Source organism: Prinia subflava, chromosome 5 (genome assembly GCF_021018805.1).
Source record: "Prinia subflava isolate CZ2003 ecotype Zambia chromosome 5, Cam_Psub_1.2, whole genome shotgun sequence".
Lineage (NCBI taxonomy): Eukaryota > Metazoa > Chordata > Aves > Passeriformes > Cisticolidae > Prinia > Prinia subflava.
The window spans coordinates 17,395,447-17,409,866 of record NC_086251.1 but is presented as its reverse complement, the minus strand read 5'-3'; the positions used below and the strand labels follow the sequence as shown (position 1 = coordinate 17,409,866).

The window sequence follows — 14,420 nt, the reverse complement described above, 5'->3', positions numbered from 1 at the left end:
CACAAGCACTGCAGAATTTCATACTCCAGTGTTAGAGCTGCTGATTGAGCCAGATGATATTGGCAAAAGCGTTGTTGGAGCAATTGTGGGGGATTCTACCAGCAAAGCCGAGAGCACTGCCGAGCAGCTAATAAGTGGCTATTCTTCAGTCACGCTGCACTCAAAATAGCTTTCCAGCAGAGGAAAAGCAAATTCTATTGGCTTCAACACCTGGTTGAGCAACTTAATAAGGACAAAATTGAAAGTTAGAGCTGAATCATTATTTATTTTATAACTACATCTTCATCACACAGTTCACTCCAAAACCAGGAGGAGTGAAATCAGGTTTGTACAAGCTTTTTCCATAGGTTCATTCAGCACAGAGGTGAGGAGAAGGTTCTTTGAAAACAATTTCAGACACCAGCTGCTTCAGAGGAGGAGAGCAATCTACAATGATAAGACTATCTCCTTTTTCTCCAGTTCTGCCATACTTTTCCCAAATTGTATTTTTAGAGTGTATTTTTAATGCACCAGGGAAATTGTAGCAGTGCAAAACTGTATTTCGTGTTATTTTGGTAACACGTCCATTTCCAGACAGCGCTTCAAAAGAGATGAACAAATAATCAGAAGAGCAAAATGTCTCTGTCCTGTGCACAGCAGACACAGAAAACCGCTTGTTCCTCTTATTGAAATTACCTTTTATATATTTGAAAGCTGCTATTGTTTTACCTCTTAGATTTCTTCTCACTGAAGTTCAGCTATTCAGAGGAATGTCAGAGGAATGTCAGATTAAACCTATCCTGATTCTTTCAGCCTTTTCTAATAAGTATATCTTTCTGAAGCCTGATAATTATCGTTGTATTCCTGTGTTTTTTCCCACTAGGACCATACCTTCCCTGAAGCATCCAAAATTGGCTGTGTCCCATCCCAGCTCAAATGTCCAGCTCTCTACAGACAGCTTCAAGGAGAGCTGAAGAATTGCTAGATGTTTTGTAGATGATAACTTGGGCTATAAATTGCAGTAAGGGATTGCCTTTTTTGCAGCACAATAACATTGAAAACATCCAAATCTCTTTCTGATATGCAATTATTTAACTTGTTCATCTTCGTCTTGTGTTTCTGCAGTTCATTATTCTTGTCTAGGTGTGATGACCTGTTTGTTTTTATTGTGTTGCAGCCTCTCAACTCCTCTTGGTCTTGTTATACAATGTATACCTGTTATATTTGATTGGCAAAAATACCTACCTGCAGTAACTGTGAATAAATCAATGTATTTGTTGGTTTGTTTAAAAACAAGCTGCTCTCTCATCCAGAGGTAAGTCTAGCAAATGAAATTTTCACATCCTTTTTATTTAATCAGATTATCCTTTTTAAATCTAGATTATTTTTGAAACAGGAGGATTCCCTGCCACCTCATGTAAAAAAATACAGACATTAGAAGTCATTATTTGAAAAAAAAAGACTAAAGCAAAGTAGATTTTGTCATTCTCAGCTCACTGTAGGAGGACTTGCAGCTTTGGCAGTTATGATATCCTTATTTGTACCTAGTACCATCCCAGGCTGTGAATAGATGTCATAGGTATCCTGTTCATGTGCTGTACAGATTTCCATGTATTTATTTCACTTACTTTGTTCTCCTCTCAGAAAATAAATACATAGAAAAATGAAGGGATTGTTTTTGTCTGCTCACCAAATTTCTCCTCACCAAAATATAAATTAAGATATAGAAGGGAAGAAACAATGAAAAATAAGAGGAAAATGACACAGGAAGAAGTGACGTCTTCCTTCAAAATGGTAAGGATGTTGTTTTAGAGTAATTCTAATAAGACAGATTTTTCCAGATACCTTCCAAATCACAGTAAATTTGTTCATATATTTCCCATTTGGTCTAATATTTTGTGTAGGCTCAAGTAGTACAAATTTCTTAATTCTTAAGTAGTGAATTTCTAGGCAGGAATTCTTTCATTCCCACTCCATCCCCAGGCAAGTAAACATTGTTTTTCTGCTTACACAAGTTCATTATAGAAATCTTTACTCATATTTGCAGCAAAGCATATTTTTTTCTCCTTTGTAATTTAGCTGCTTTGTTGATTCTCCATGATCACATCATATACATGCAGATCAATGTGCTTTCTCCTCTTTCCAGTTGCTGTTTTTTCAGAAGAGGCACCAATTTTCTGTGTGTAAAAGGATTTGTGCATGTTAAATGGCATACTTTCTCCTACTGGGCATTTCAGTTTTATAGATACTAGTTTTTATAATTAACAGTGAATATTGTGAGGACTCTACAGTAACAGTGGCTTTCAGAAGTGACACTTAGTAGTTCTTTCCCTGATTGGCTCTTCCCCTTAGTCTGTATATTTGGTGCCTAACTGCCTGCAAGGAAATCATTATTTTCTGTTACATGTTTAATCACAAACCTTGCAAGGAAATCTGCTGTTTTCCAAACAGTGCAGAACTAACTTCATTACCACATTGACATGCTAGATACACTTCCCAGCCTTAAAGTCCCATCTTCTTAGAAGTCTGTAGCCCATATTCCCCTTGTAAAAGATAATTTTCAAATAATTCAATCGCCTGATTTACTATTTCCATCTTTCCTCTAGATTATTTCTTGCTGAACGTGACAGGTTGTGGGGGACTGGGCGAGTTGCACAGAAATAACAGTGCCTGCAGTGAGATTTTTATATGTACTGGCTCTGGTTTCTGTGTGGTCAGATCCTCAGCCTCCTCTGAAGTCAACTGGGATGTACAAAGAGGGTCTGGAGCTCTGTCCAGAGAGGAAGAGCAGTTTTGCTTCTCTGCAGAGCTGCCTTAGCTCAGCCTCAGGGAAGTCAATAGGAGCTGCAGGAGTGCAGCACCTCTGAAAATGCAGCACATTCAGCAGCTTTTTACCTTGCTTCTTTCCAACAACTTCAAAGCTGTTACGGAACTAGAGACAGTGCTGAGGTGAAGCAATTAGATATTGAGTCAGCTTGACCATTCTCAAACATCAGAACTGGACGAGTTGACATCTCTAGCTAAATATTTAAAGCATTTCCCAACTCCTTCTTCTGTTCACTGATTATTAGGTGTCACCATATAAAGTGTCATCTTAGTGTTCAGTCATATTAATATGTGACTGAAGAGGAAATTAATTTTTTCCCTGCAAAGGAGACTTCTAATGAGGTATTTGTCTTATGTTTAAAGCTAATTGCTTTAAACACAAGAGAAATAGGCATCTTCTTAGACTTGCTGAAGATCTAAGTTCAGTTTCTGTCGGCTCTATGATCTCAGTAAGTGGTTTGATCTCTCCATGCTATCTCTCCACTCCCAAACAAGTAACATTAATGCATCTATTGAGTGCATTAATTCAGTGCAACAATTCTGCATGCTCAAGGGCAGGGTCATCTGTGATGACTGAAAGTGTTTAGGACAAAAGGTCATTTAGTCAAGGTCTTCAGCACTTACTGCAACATGTAATATGCATACTGTATATGCAATGATTGCTGCTCTAAGTGTGGCTTTAACCAAAGTTCTAATAAACTGCAAAGAAAGCAGAAGTCTGTAAGAAACATAGGTATTACAGATCTGTATAACACATATGCTCATGTACCTGTTTCAAGTCACTTTTTTTCTTGGCTTCCCTTCTGCTGCTTATAGCATCGTGTAGCACTTCCTGGCACATATTGGTGCCTTCAACACGAAGGTGGTGTCACCTGACTAATTATAGAGATTTCCCCTGCAGGAACCCAGCCCTACAGCTACATTCAGAACACAAAAAATGTGTGAATTAAAAAAAAATTTTGCTTTTTTTATGTAATAACCAAGCACATAATTTTCTTTCCTTTAGTTTTTTTTTCCTAAAATAAGGATGGGGAAGACAGAAACATCATAGGATAATCTGAGTCTTTATACATCATTCATAAAGACTACCAATTGCAGAAAGAACTGCATATGTAGAAAGTGCTGCATAGAAAGTGATTTTTCTTAATTCTTGTTCTTTATCCATGGTTTACCAGAAAAAGCTTTATTTGAGTATGACCTGTTAATACTGCTGTTAAAATATTTTATCAAAATCTGAGAAAGATTTGTTTTCTCTCTCTGCAGAATTCACCAAATATTTACATGTTATGTGAAGTAACAGTTTAATGCTGTTAAATACATTTGCAAGCCCTGATAGTTCTCTTGGCTCCTACTGAAGCCTCTGAAGTTTTATGCAAGCCACCCTCAGGTTTCATGTGTACTACAGATGCAGGACAGCTGATGAAGCTAGTTGGGAAGATCTGCTAAAAAAATGAGGGTGACAAAGCTATCTACCCCACTGCAGAGTAATCATCTATGACTCTTCTCAGGTCGTACTTCTGGAACCCTTTCTTTGTGACCATTTTTCCTTTTTAACTTTGAGCCTTTGTTTAACTTTGTTTAACTACTGAGCCTTTGTTTTTCTTGTCGCTTTCCTTATGGCACCAGGCAATGAGAATTAGGTACCCTGAGTCTGGTGTTGCACAGGTGCAATTGTCAATGAATACTAGGTAGTACAGTTCAGACTACCTTGGCACAAATGCCTCTGTACAGGCAGTTCACATCTCAGTATTTGTATTATCTGATAACAATAGTACTTAAAGGTCTCTATTTAGATTGGGTTCTAATTGTACCAGGCATTTTCTCTGATTAAACCGTTTTTATGTGTATGTAAACTGTTCTGACTGATGTTGTTGATCCAGAGCAAAAGATTTCTACCCCCAGCCTTTGCCACAACTCCTTTTTGCCCCCTCCATTTTGTTCTTTCAACGTTTACCTTATCATTCCCTTTTTCAGTTCTGTAAAATTTTTCTAGTTTAACACAAACAAAAAAACAAATGCTCTTAAGTATTAAAACAAACACACCATTTAATATTACTGCCTCATTATTCAGTTAGGGAACCAAGATATGGGAAGATTAAGTAACTTGCCAGAGGAAAAGGAGGAGGGACACAGGAAGAAAATTTAGCTCCTCTGAGTCACAGTTCAGCATCTTAAACTCTTTGTTCTGACTTCATCTTACCTCTGAGTGTTGCCCAATCTCTTTATGCTCAAACTTTCCTCATCTAAACTGTATCTCTTCGATTTCAAAGGGTGGCTTGTCACCCAGGACAGGCACAGAAGAGATTAAGGGATCGTTCTAGGCTTTTCATCTCTGGAATTTTTCTCCACTGCCACTGCTACAAGCTACAGTGAAATTGATGTGCCGGAATCACAACTTTCCCTTCACCATCTCAGAATTTTTTTCCTCTGTCACATTTGTTCTGTGAATTGTTTGTTTGCCAGCTTCTGCCTGGCAAGCATTGTCTACCTGCTTTGTGCATAAATGTACGGGATAACTCGAAGGTTCAGCATGATTACCAGTTGGCCAGCTGCCATGTTGGTCTTTGAGATTTAACTTTTCATCCACAAAAATGACATGTATTTATTTATTTGTATTTAAAAAGTTCTGCTGGATATTGTCTCTAGATGCTGAAACAAAAGCTTTTAGCCAAATGTAAATATATACTGCCTGAATTAGTGTCCACTAATGAAAGCCCTTCTTGACCAGCCTAAAACTAACATACTGTCCCACATCTTTAAGTTCCTCCATGCTCTTTCTCAAAGTCTGGAGAAAATATATACTCTGCAATCTGCAGAGTATGTGATCTTTAAGTGAAAAAACTTAGAAGCTGACAATCTAGTAGGGGGGTGGATTCCAGGATTTTGGATGAAGCACTGTACATTGCCCACTTTCAGTCAGGTTAGCACAAACTGCATTTTTTTTTGCCTCCTTTGCCTGAAGCAGTGAGTTCTCTGTTGGGTTTTTACTACATGCAGCTATCTACTATAAAATATATTCACACTTAACAATCTAATTGAAAAAAATCCCAAACCTATGCTCAGAACCTAAAGCTAACTTGATTTCCAAAACCAGCCTACATGAACTCATGTATTAAGGGATGGCATCATTTCAGCTGAGCAGGTAACTGAGCAACACACAGCTGCTTGTTCCTTTCTGCCCCAGTAAGGGCAGAATCAGAAGGGTAGAAGTGGGAAAACTTGTACCTTGAGATAAACAGCATTTTTTTTTAAGGGGATGGGAGGAAGAAGTACCAACAACAAAGCGAGGGGGAAAAAAACCCACAATAAACAAAACTGAGTGAAAAAAGTGATCCAGAAGAAAAAACTTGCTCACCACGGACTGATGCCCAGCCCTGAGAATTGGCAGCTCATGCCAGCCTCCATTCCTCGCTCCCAGTTTTATTGCTGAGCATGGCATCACGAAGTGTGGATATCCCTTGCGTCAGTTAGGGTCAGCTGTCCCAGCTATGTCCCTTCCAAATTTCTTGTGCACCCCTAGCCTCGTTGCTGGTGAGGAAGTGTGAGAAGCAGAAAAGGTCTTGACACTGTGTAAGCACTGCTCAGTGATAATGAAAACATCCCTATTTTAATTGAAAATCTAAAATGTAACATCACACTAGTTATTGTGAAGAAATTTAACTCTATCATAGTCAGAACCTGTGCAAGGGAAAATTACTAAATGTGGATAGCTCTACAGAGGCTTCATTCCTAAAATCATAATAGTCCATTTTTAAACCTGATGTATGGATAAAGATTTGTACCAATATATCAAATATATTGCCACTAAACATAGTGGAATGTTGTTACTGATAAAGTAGTAACAGAAAAGTCCAAAGCAAACTGTTACAATCAGCAAAACCTTTGAGATATTCCAAATGCAACAGAAGACATGTTGTGTTTTAAACAAAGAGAGTCTCCAGAAACTTGCCTTCAGCATGCTTATGCAATAAGGGGGCAAATGCCCAGGATCTGTTCTTACCACTACTGGCAAAAGTGCAGCTAATTCTTATAGCTGTCCTTTCACTTGCAGAATCCAATTCCTCTGAACTTTCCTGAGCTTATAAAGTTCTTCTAGTAAGTTCCTTAACTGGTGGGCTCTGAGTTTTTCTTGCTCATACACTTTCTCTTTCAATCCCAGTGTGATTTGCAAGCATTCCAAATGTCTCGAATTTTCAATCCTATTTGTTGCTTCTAATATATTCATCTTTTGCTACATTTTATTATCTTAGTGTGGAAAAATATGGCAGGACATTTCCATGGTCTCTACCTTCAGCTGTTCATTGGTTTAATCCAAATTTTTACTCTGCAGTTCTAATTGTTTGATTTGTTGTCTTTGTTTTTCAGTGTGTCCCTGGCATCATCCACTTCTCTGGGTAGGCCTTCTACTGGTGTCCTCAGTTTGCACTGGCTTGCAGTCATCCAAACTCGTCCTTCAAATCTTCACTTTCTTTCAGTAAATTCCAATTTCCAGTTTCCAGCTCTGCTACTGTTTCTCTGAGGCACCACTTTTTGTTTTGTAAGTTTTCATTTTTGAAAGACAATTTATTAACATAAAAACCAGAGAGGTTTTTATGATAGGGGAAGAAAGCATGGTCAAGATGGCAGAACACTGCTATGCTCTGACAGCCTCCAGCCTGTCTAAGGGTGACATAGTATGGATGTCACTATTCCATGGCTCCAAATTGCCTGCTCTTAATGAGTAGCCCTTGCTGGCAAGATGTTGTGGAAAAAAAGTATCAGAAGGTGATTTAAGAAAATTAAGACCTTCAGGGTAAAATTACTTCATTAGAAATCAGTTGAGACTTAAATAGGGCACAGAAGTATAGCATTTTTCGAAACGGGAAAGTGTTTAACAGTGGTAAAAGGCACCAGGTAGGACTGATGCTTTTGGTATATTTACTGAATGAATATTCAGAGAGCTGTTATGAACAGTGAAGTGACCCCATTTTTAGATGACATAGCATTCTGCATGTTAGAGCAATTCCAGCTGAATTGTACATGCAATTCTTAGATAACAGTAGCCATTTAGGAGACAAACGTGGAAATCGTGGTGTGTAGATCGATAAAACAGCAATCCCCATAACATTAGCAGCAGCAAGGAGAATTCATACTGCATTAAAAAAAATGGTAGAGTTAATAAAGATCTAGTGGGGTGTCCTTGCAGCAGAGCTCTTCAAGCCCTCTCTCCTTGGCTCTCCCATCCATCTCCTGCTCCTGTCCGTGGCAATTCTCATCCATGGTTTCTCTCCAGGCTGAGACTGTGGCTGTGTATCCTAGGTTGGCAGTATATTTTTTTCCACGCCTCTGCTGTGGGTATTTTCAAGGTAAGAAGCAGCCTAGAATCCTACCACGCTGCCTTTCATCACTCTGTGTTAAATACTTACCTCTTTTGAAAGTGATATATTTCTGTGCACTGTTTAACTCTCAGCTAATTTCTAATGAAGTAATGGAACCCTAAAGTGTGTAATAGCTGTACACAGCACTGAGTGTCATTGCTCTTCTCACACTAGTCCCATCCTCACACGCTACAACACCAGAACAAGCAGAGCAGGCTGTGTAGGGCTGCCTACCCTATTCTCCTGTGAACATCTGTAGCACCTTTAGAGCATCCGTGTATTAGAATAATTAATGAGGTTTCCAAGTCCAGCTCATCAATCTTCAAAGTTTCTTCAGTATGTCTGTCAGCAATTCCTTTGCTTTGCTAATGAATGTCCTTTCTGTGACAGAGTCCACAGCTTCCATTAGCTTCCATGTCACCATGCCCTGTCACCATATTACTGGTGTGACATGGCTCTTCCAGCACTCAAATTCCTACTTCAGTTTGGTGTGACTTGTAACAGGCTAAACACATACCACACCAAATGTCTCACTCCACATTCTCAATGTCTGGAGTACATACCTTGTACTCAATGTCTCAATGTCTGGAGTACATACCTTGTACTCAATGTCTGGAGTACATACCTTGTCCGTAGAAGCAAAGACAGACAGTCATTAAATGCAGCCTGGGTAGTAGAGGAGGATTTTATTCAGTTGCAATATATAACTTTTTGTCTGAATGAATTTAGGTGAGCTGTATTAACACCAAGCTTTTTCTTTTTTCCCTCTCTTTTCTTCTGCTTTTTGGCAGTGTGTCTCCCAAAACATAGTTTTGAAACCAATTAGCAGGTGTACGGCACTGCAGAACCAGCAACTTTCCAAAGGATCTTCCCTATCTCTGCTGATTCTCCTTCACTACTGTTACATAATCCTCTCCTTCTGGATGAGTTATTCTTCCATTTTCTGCTGTTCTAGCATGAAATTACAAAGCCCCATACTGCAAATGAGATTTCAGTAGGGATATCAGGTGTATCAAGAACGGCAATTCCAAATGGCCTCAAAAAAATGCCCTTTTTAAATGTCTCATGAAAGGAAGCACCCACTAATATTGTAGGAAAAACAGGGAGAAAAGGCAACAGGAGCAAGAAAGGTAGTGATATATTTTGCACTGCAAAGCTGGAGCTTGTTAGCATCATTTTCAGTGCGCAAAGTCCTTATTGTTTCAATAAGACTGGGACATGCTGCAGCTCTGTGCTTGGAGTGACTCACTTCTAGTAAAATATCTCTGAACAACATCCCTTTAAACAACACTTGTCTAAGAAGCAAAAAGGGTGGGGGAAGAAAGAAGAGATTCATAAATGTGCCATGAATTTCTAGAGAAGGGAAACCTTGTCAGGAGACATGAGATCATGTTCCAGCTTTTAACCAATCCAGGGTTCGTTCATCATGGCTGACCTTTACTGCAGGAGCACTCCACCAGCTGCACAAAACCCAAGAGAGACTAAGGAGAGTGATAATCACTGGAAAACCCTGCTGATGACTCCTCAGTGGCTCCAGGCTGCCTCTGGAGGACTCTATGGGGCAGTTTCAGAAGTGCAGCCTCCCTGTCTGTGAGGCTGTATATTGATGCAGGAGAGAAAGACTTGGAGATACTCTTGGAGACAATAGTGGAGGAAAAGTTCAGCCTTCAAAACTAAAAGAAGCTCCTCATTGGACCACTGTGGTTTGTCATAAAATGGGAGAAGAAACATTTACTTTCAACATCATTTAATCTATTGGTATTACTAGGAAATAAATCAAATATTCTAATTTTGTATTTGAAAGGAAGTTGGAAAGCCAGAGAGTTATACCACATCTAAACCAGACCTGATGTATTTAAGGAAGTATTCAGAAGGTTTGGAGAGAGAATAAATAAAAGGCAGCAAAGAAAAATGCCATGTTGAATAACATGGAAATACGTGGAAATAAAACAACAGAAATCAGAAAGTTATCATGTATTTTAAACTCATTCCTTATTCAACAGAATGATAGTTTATATCAGAAGGAAACTGTCAAAGGAAGGAAATGAAAATTTGGCCCTAACTTAATTTCATGCTCCCCTTGCTTTGAACTGATAAGCACCAAATTAACTTTGTGTTAATCAAGAGGTTACAAAACATTATAGAGATGGATGATTTCTGCTGATTATGTTAAAAAAAATGTCTGCACATTTAGACAATATAGCAGTGCATTTCTCCTAAAATAATTAGTTTTACAGTATTTAAAACTTTTCATGCACCAAAGTGGAAAGCCTTGAGAAGCCTTTTTTTCTCTTCTCTCTTCAGACCCGTGTCTTCCCTATCCCTCTCTTCAGTGCTTCTCCTCTTCCATTCACAAAACAGCAGGAGAGAGAATCAAACAGAAAATCACGTTGTTCTGCTTTCCCTTTTATCATATTCCATACTTGACCCAAGAAATCAGGAAGCAGTTAAAAGCTTCTGTTTCAACTGCTCACCCTGTTCAAATTCTTCCTCTCATTTTGTTTGCCTGAAACCTTGCTTTTTTAAAAGCTTGCCATTGTGCTTGAATGTATGTGCGTACTTACAGACATTTCTGTGCCCTTGTTCTTTCAGTCAAGTGATATTACAAAATGTCTTTTCATTTCTAACAGGGTTCAATCATTTCTGTAATAAACATGTCCTTCAACACAATTCTCAACCTTAATGCTTCTCAAATGTCTCTAACGATTTCTAATTTACTGACATTTTCCCCAAGCCCCTCATCAATTTAACTATTCAAATTGCTAACACTGTTAATAATTCCTCAGTCTCCAGCAGACCCACTGCAGACCTTGAAATCCCTCTGCTGCCTCTGCAGACAAGAACACATCTGGATGTGCATCCATACCACGCTGGATCAGAGTATTTATTAGCCTGGCAGCAGAGTCTCATCACCACGCAGTGTAATGATTAACAGCTTCATTCTCACCATTGCTATACAGAAGGGCCTCTCACAGGGTCATTTCCTGCCCTTGCTTCTGTCTTACAGTGGGGTAATTTCATTTACTTCAGCATATGTGGAACAGCAGAAGCACAAGGGTCTGTACTGCTCAGGGCTTGTGGGGAAGATTTTGAGAAACATTTGGAGCTGCATGCCAAATTGGCTTCTGATTTTCTTTGAAAAAGTCCAGATGTCTGTACTTTGGGGAAGATTTGAAGGGGAAGCAGATGCAGGCTGACCTGTCTTCAGACAAGAGCCCAAATTTTCAGAATGGCCCAAGATATGCTGTACTGAGACATTTGGGCTGAAGATACTGAAATAAGCTCTGCATATTCCTGCTGCACAGGAGCTGAACTGCTCTTACCCTGTGCTACATAAAAAGCATTTGGAAATGGCTCGACTGTAGGAGGCAGTTCAGGCCTTGGAGTGTTTTGAATTCCAGCTTTCTAGACAAAGCTCCCATGCAGTGGCACCTTGTTAAGAGGCTCACCTCAACATTTCCTGGACAGAAGTGCTCCTGTCTGTGGTGGTACACATGCAGCTAGCAAAGTCACATGTGACAGTCCCTGAAAAGAGACCTTCCTGCTTGCACATGCAGAACAAAGAGATGAGCTGCACCTGCTGACACTGCCACAGTCAATGAAAATAACCAAATTTGGACAGGAGATGGATGGTCTGCTGCAGATAGCCAGGAGAGCACTGTAAAGCTACAGTGCTGCAAGGAAGAATCCCTGCAGAAGCAGAGCCCACTAATTAGAGCATGGTAATTAGAGCATAAATCTTTACCTGGTAAAGATTTCTAGAGCCAATGTCTTTAACCACAAGTTTCTTGGTAACTAAGCTACTTAAACCTTCTGGGCCTTGGTTTTCTTGTTTGTGAATTGAGGGTTGAGATAACATCCCTGGGCGATGTAATTAGCTTGTGTTTACAAAATGCTTTGTGGTGCTGTGAGGGATCTTACTGGATGCATGCAGGGAGTGATTTTTCTGTGGGACAGCATATGTGTGTTTTTCAGCCTGTCTTGACAACTGTGTGTTCCATGACACTGGGGTATTAAAAATTTCTGAGCAGCTTGAGTGATGGTCTCAATGCCTTTGGAATTGTGGATAGCTGAAAAGCTGTCCACTGAAAACAGAAGTCTGCCTCTCTGATTAGTATTTGCTTCTTGAAAAACAATTTTGCTTCCATGAGAAACAAGGTTAGAAATGAATCTAGGAAAATAATGGCAGAATGCAATGTCAGTTCTCCACTCAAGTAGCATCTTGAGGAAAATAAAAAATATTATTTTGTAGCTCTGATGACTTCCTATGAGGACTACAAAGTTCATAGAATAACAGAATCATAGAATAATAGAATCATAGAATATGAGGAGTTTGAAGGGATCCATCAGGATCATTGAGTTCAACTCCTGGCCCTGCTCAGGATACCCAAAGAGTCACACCACATGCCTAAGAGCATTGTTCAAACTGTTCTTGAACTCTGTCAGGCAGGTGCTATGACCACTTCCCTGGGGAGTGTGTTCCAGTGTGCAAACACCCTCTGGATGAAAAACAATATGAGGAAACAGTCAATGTAAGAGATGAACATGCATTAGAAAACATAAGATCAGGGTTTAAAGCTCTTGATGTTGCCATTGCATTAGCATAAAATCTTTATTTGTAACCCCTACTCTGCCAAAATAAAGGAGAAAAGAAAAAGTCACATCCTCTGCCACTCTATGTTGATCCGATTATTTCTCAAAGACATGAGGGAACAAAATCTTAGAATCATTTGGGTTGGAAGACACTTGAAATCATCAAGTTCACACATAATCCTAACACTGCCAAGTTCAGCACTAAACTGTGTCCCTACACCCCATATGTATACATCTTTTACATACCTCCAGGGATGGTGACTCCACCAGTTGCTGGGCAGCCTGTTCCAGTGCCTGATCATCCTTCCGGTGAAGCAATTTTTCCTGATGTCCAATCTGAAACTTCCCTGACACAACCTGAAGACAGTTTCTCTTGTCTTATCACTTGCTAGTAGTTGCTTCCTATCCCTTGGGACCATCACAGGGTCACTGGCCTTCCCTGGCACTGAGGTTAGGCTGACAGACCTGTAGCTCTGTGGATCCTTCTTCTGGTCCCTTTTGTAGATGGGCATCACATTTGGTAACCTTCAGTGAACTGGGACCTCCCCAGTTAGCCAGGACAGCTGACAAATGATTCAAAGTGGATTGGTGAGCACTTCCACTAGCTCCCTAGCTCCCTCAGTACAACAGATTTGTGCATGTCTAAGTGGTATAGCAAGACCATTTCTGCTTGGATTATTGTGTTTTCATTCTGTTCCCTGTCTTTCAGTTCAGGGGGCTAGGTATTCCAAGAGCAACTGGTGTAGTAATTAGAAACAGAGGCAAAGGTGGCATTAAGTGCGTAGGCCTTTTCCTTATCCTTTGTTGGTGTGTTTCCCCCTGCATTCAATAAAGGATGGAGATTCTTCTTAGCCACTCTTTTGTTGTTCATGTATTTATGGAAACATTTTTGTTGTCATTTACTGCACTTGTCAAATTAAGTTCTAGTTGGGCTCTAGGCCTTCTAATTTTTTCCCTGTATAACCTCACACCATCCTTGTAGTCCTCCTGAGTTGCCCACCCCTTCTTACAATGTTGGTACATCTTTTTTTTCCTGTGTTCCAGCCCAGCTCATCCTGGGGCACATGGGGACAGCCTGCTCCTGTGTCTTTAGAATTTTCTTCTTGAAGGATGTTCAGTCTTCCTCACTCCTTTGCCCTTCAGCTTCCCGAGGGACTCTCTCAAGTAGGCTCCTAAACAGGCCAAAGTCTGCCCTCTAGAAACCCAAAGCTGCAGTTTGCTGACCCTACTCCTTACTTCTCTGGCAATCACAAATTCCCTCATTTTGTGGTCACTGTGCCCAAGACAGCCTCAAACAATCACACCACCCACCAGCCCTTCTCTGTTCATAAACAGTACGGGGCACTGTAGTATGTAAGCCACTCCATGAAAGGGGCAGAGCAGCTTACTTTTCTAAGAAACAAGGAGGAGATTGTCTGGTGCTCAGAAATTAGGCCATGATGCATAAAGGCATTCAGCTGATGGAGTTGAGTGGGTTGCCCCAATGAATCTTAGTGCATGTATGTGTATAGATACATAGATACATAGATACATGGATACATGGATACATAGACAGATCAACAGATCTACACGCATAACTGGGGGAGATGGGATTTTTCAAATTAGGAAGAGAAGGAAAGAGGAGATCTTATGACTACCTGCAACCCTATTCTGAAACCAGAGGAC

At 39.9% G+C, this 14,420-nt stretch overlaps 1 long non-coding RNA gene across 1 annotated transcript; it reads left to right on the top strand.

Annotated features, from left to right (window-relative positions):
* Positions 1 to 432: 432 nt before the first annotated feature.
* On the top strand, positions 433 to 12,782 carry LOC134550579 (uncharacterized). The gene is made up of 5 exons (XR_010080360.1): positions 433 to 1,000; positions 1,157 to 1,294; positions 1,624 to 1,773; positions 7,171 to 7,342; positions 10,949 to 12,782. It is a non-coding gene; the product is annotated as an uncharacterized LOC134550579 (long non-coding RNA).
* The last annotated feature ends 1,638 nt before the right edge of the window (positions 12,783 to 14,420 follow it).